The sequence below is a fragment of the Magnolia sinica genome, chromosome 14 (assembly GCF_029962835.1).
Source record: "Magnolia sinica isolate HGM2019 chromosome 14, MsV1, whole genome shotgun sequence".
NCBI lineage: Eukaryota > Viridiplantae > Streptophyta > Magnoliopsida > Magnoliales > Magnoliaceae > Magnolia > Magnolia sinica.
In genome coordinates this window covers 34260623-34265748 of record NC_080586.1, presented here as the reverse complement: position 1 = coordinate 34265748, position 5126 = coordinate 34260623, and the positions used below count along the sequence as shown (strand labels likewise).

Here is a 5126-nt window from a genome sequence, read left to right as displayed (position 1 = left end):
GCCATAGCCAAATGGTCGTCCTAGTAACCTTGGAAGTCCAGAACGCAAGCTCTCAACATATCTTTCAGGATCTGATTCACCCTCTCAGTCTGCCCGTCTGTCTGAGGATGAAATGTCGTACTAAACTTAAGCTCTGTGCCCATTTCTTCCTATAACCTCTTCCAAAAGGAGGAAGTAAACTTGGAGTTTCGATCTAATATGATTTCTCATGGAACTCTGTTGGATCGCACGATTTCCCGAATGTATAACCTTGCCAAACTATCGGTTGAATTGGTCGTGTGAATCGAAAGGATTCGTGTAGCCTTCGTCAGCCTATCAACAATGACCCAAATCGAGTCGTGCTTCCTGTGTCCTAGGAAGGCCGGATATGAAGTCCATGGAGATGTTGTCCCACTTCCATTTAGCTAGTGGCAATGGTTGAAGGAGGCCAGTGGGCTTGCGATGCTCGTCCTTGATCTTCTGACACACCATACACTACGCCATAAAGCCTATGATGTCCCTCTTCATGTTGTTCCACCGGTACTATCTCTTGATGTCATTGTACATCTTAGTGCTACCCGAGTGGATAACTAACTTGGAATGATGGGCTTCTACCATTACTTCTCTCCTTAAGTCGACATTGTCGGGTACGCAAACTCACCCCTGGTACCGAATACCGCCATCACCACCAATCCTCCAATTTGGCATTTCTTCGCTCTTACACCTCTTCTTCATCTTGTCGATCCATACGTCTTGGTCTTAAATAGAGATTATTTGGTGAACCAGGGTTGGCTCCGCAGTCAAAAGAGCCACTTAAGCATCTGGCTCATCGAGGGTAAGCTGGATGTCGAAGTCCTGAACGAACTCCATCATCTCCCACTCCTTGATCATTAAGGTGGTTGTTAACTCGTGTTTCTTCTTCTGGCTAAGTGCATCAGCCACGGAGTTCACCTTACCCAGATGGTAAGATATGTCGAAGTGAAAGTCTTTGAGCGTCTCCATTCACCGACATTAGCGCATGTTCAAGTCCTTCTACGTGAATATGTACTTTAGACTCTTGTGATCGCAGAACAACCGAAATTCTTCCCCATAGAGATAGTGTCTTCATATCTTCAAGGTGAAGACCACTGCTACCAATTCCAAAATGTGCGTCGGGTAATTCTCCTCGTGCTTCTTCAACTACCTTGAAGCGTAAGCGATCACCCTATCATTCTACATCAGTACACATCCTAGCCCCAACTTCGATACATTGCTGTAAACCATGAACTTATCTTCTTCCTACGGGAGAGTAACTACTAGCATGGAAGTTAGCCTCATCTTTAGCTCTTGGAATGCCACTTCTGCGTTCTCATCCCATGTAAACCGATTGTTCTTCTTCGTCAGTTGGGTGAGCGGCCGCGCGAACCTAGAGAATTCCTTGATAAAGTGCCTGTAGTATCCTGCCATACCTAGAAAAGTCTGAAACTCAGTGACTGTAGTGGGCTACTCCCACTTAGATACTACTTCCACCTTAGCTGAGTCAACTGCTATTCCCTCTGCTTTCACTACATGCCACTACCAAAAAATGAGCAAAGGATATAGATTATGTAGATTTTTCACTACGGATATAAACTATATCTATATTACTATGGATTTAATCCATAGCTAAAACATGCTTAATTTGTAGCTAAAAATACCTCCCCATAGGACCTTATTAGAGACTGACGATGCTTAAGGGGCTCCATGGGGCCAATTACAATATATGTGTTTTATCTAATTCGTCCATTAAATTTGAAATATTGTTTCAGTGAATAAGCCTAAAAAGTAGAAAGATCAAAAGTCTAAATGGACCACACAATAAGAAATAATGAAAAATAATTTTATATCGTTAATATGTGGTGTGGTCCACCCATATCTTCGATCTGATTCATTTTTTAGATCAACCCTAAAAATGGGCCGTTAAAATGAATGGACGGAGTAGATAATTAACATACACAATAGTGGGCCCCACAAGTCCTAAAATAAATCAAGATGGTAATATGTCTGTCACCCCTATAACACAATCCCGTCCGCGCTCCTCTCCCGCGCACCATATTTCCCAAAACCAAATCCTCTCTCTCTCTCTCTCTCTCTCTCACTCGTGACTCACCCTCTCTCGCCCTCTCTCTCTCTCTCTCTCGCACTCAGCCTCTCCTTTTCCCTCGCCCTCTCTCGATTTGCCGCACTCCCTCACCCTCTTTCTGTCTCTCAGCCCCATTTCCCTCTCTCTGTTTCCCAACCTCTCTCTCTCGCTAGGGTTTTCAAAGCCCCCTTTCGCTACAAACTCTCCATTGATCTATGAGCACATCCTATGGTATGGTTTTCGAAACCCTTTTCCTCTTGAAGATTTGAATGGTTCTGTTGCAGATTTTGGGATATGGATGGGCTAAGATGCTTAGGAAATATTTGGTTGAGCCTGCTGAGAAGTGGTGGCCGTCTAACTTTGCTTAGGTCTCTCTATTTAGGTCTGTATTTTTCCGATTCTCTTTCTAGAAATCAGATGCATGGCAATGTCGTCCATCACCAGACCATTCATTAGGTGGGTCCCACTGTGGATTGGGCACAGTGGTAACATCTCACTACTCGGGCGATCATAATCGCACAGTGGTAAAATTCAAGCCCCCTTTTTTAGAGGGAAGATCCCCTTTGTTCATTCATTCTCAGAACCCCACCAAAATCCTATCCAAGACTGCCTTCCAAGTGTTCGAGCAAATGCCCTACCAGATGTCACCTCTTATATAGTTGAGATGATGATACATGGTGCCTTCCTTTTCGATTTTTCTCAATTTAGTTATTCGTTTGAAGAAGGTATTTTGATTTACAGTTTGCATTATTTGAGGACAGAGGAAGGGTTTTAACTTTCAATCAGGTGAGCTTCCCTCCCTTTTCTCCAATTTTTATTTTATTTTCAGTGGTTACATTATTCTTTGGTCATTTTTAATTCATGTTTCTAACCAATTGAGAACTGAAATTTGGAGAATGGTTCTTGCCCCTAATAGCTTTTTCTAATGCATACATATACTGCTGTTTTATTAAGGTAAGCCTTTGAACATATGATGCAAGTTTATGGAAGACAATACTCAAAAGAACATTAGTGTGACAAAAATGTTTTGTTGTAGAAAGATAGTGATGCTGTCAAAGAGACACTTAATCAGCTGAGCCAAGTTGCTTAGGCTAAAAAAATGGAGTTCTCAACCATATGTATCATGCTGTATGGTCAGTCCTACATAATAGTGTGAAGTTTTGGGCAAGTGCTACTCAAACAGTAACTACATTCACAAACTTGCACATACATAAATAAATTACATTTATCTATTTAGTATTCAAAACTCGTTTCTTCAGTTTAATATCTTGTTGGAATAAATATATAATGTTATTTGGAATCAAGGTTCAAGTATCACTATCAGATCACTTATCATCTGGCTTCTAAACTGTTACATATCAGCCAACAAGAGCTACATGTAACCTGTCTCAGTGTGAATTTTGATTGATTTAATTATGGATTGGAGATCCATTTAAAAAAATGTATCATGAATTTTAACTGATTTAATCATGGAATGGATATGTTATATATATATATATATATATATATATATATATATATATATATATAAAATGCATCATGCCAGTTTTAAAGTACGATATGTCAGCTTATAATTTGAACCATGATTTGGATATATTGTGCATTGTTTTAGAATATTTACTTCTTCCAGTTACATTCCTGCTCACAACATATATGCCTTGCTGTGATAATTGAAGTTGTAGCATCATAGCATCAATTGTATGTCTAAGTCTTCATTAGATGAGGTACCTAGTTTGTGTGCTTCATTCCTCCATAGGGGTTGTTTTTAAACTACCATCCATAAATTTGATATCTTTCAGTGATGCAGGCAGCTTTTCTTTTCACAGTCGTGGGCACCACCGGTTTTCTTGGTGTGTTGGTTGGCCAGCTTCCTCGGGTAACCATCATGATATTCTTTCATTCATTATACAACTTTCATCTATTATTACTTTGTAAGAAGTGTGTTGGATTGCAAATTTGTTCTGTATGTTAATAGAATATTGCATTTTCTTTCCTATATAGAACTGTTAATTTTCCATTACTCATGCAGTGTTCTTCTTTAGTTCATCTCATTTAATCGTTGTATTGTGTTGTGGGTAATGCTATAGGGTTTGCCCCATTTTGATTGCTTATGGCTGTGTAAAATGAAAGCCATCCCATTTTACTGACTCCATGAACTGGTGTTATTTTTTCTCGTCGTTTCTCTTTTATAACATCTTTAATGTGTGTTTGGATGCACAATCAAATTGAATTGTTATTGCCAATCTGATAGAATGAAAGCAACTGATCGCCTTCTTTGAAATTGGACTTGGAAGAACACAACAGTGGTGCTTCCTTGCTACGGATGGTGTGACCACATCATTATATTTTGTCATTTACACCTTTGATTGAACCGTGAGTCCTTTCCTCTCTGATTGGATTCGGATTTAGATACGCAAGTGAAATGCCAATTCCTCAAACGTTGTGGTCAAATGGGGTGATGTTCTCTACAGCTAATAGTAGTTGCGTTTCTTCCTACTCCCAACTTGGAAGCAGTGCATTGGGCTTAACAGGAATGTGACCAGAGGTGACTTAGTTTTCTTTTTAATCTGCAAACCCGAACACATTACATGCTCTACATGCTTCTAATTCATTTTTCCAAGCCTCCCTCAGCTCAGCAGAGTTCCTGTACCACTGCCTGAAAAAAAAAAAAAGAAGAAGTTTCTAAGTGCATGAATGCTTGAATAAAGTGAAAGAAAGAAGACCACAAAATGATCTGTTAGGAATGTTTTTTTTTTTTTATATTTCAAGTGCAAGCACATAATCCAATAGAAAACTTCACAGCTTAATGAATCCATTTTACAACTTACAGAAATTATATCTGACATAGTTGCATAGATTAAAAATTAAATACTCATGTATAAGAATATAAGCAAAGATTCATTAGTTTCATTATAGAGCAAAAGGAGACATTTGAAATTAGAATTTGGAGAAGTACCCACTTACAAATGAAAAACACTTTTCATGTGAAACGGTTGGCATATCCTTGGGATATTTAGCCCAAATACTGAGTCGCCGAGGCTTTATG

General features: G+C 39.3%; 1 long non-coding RNA gene across 1 annotated transcript; it reads left to right on the top strand.

Moving 5' to 3' along the window:
* The first annotated feature begins 2154 nt into the window (after positions 1–2154).
* Positions 2155–4831, top strand: LOC131225870 (uncharacterized). Its single transcript, XR_009161595.1, has 3 exons — positions 2155–2462; positions 2806–2866; positions 3888–4831. It is a non-coding gene; the product is annotated as an uncharacterized LOC131225870 (long non-coding RNA).
* Positions 4832–5126: the final 295 nt, after the last annotated feature.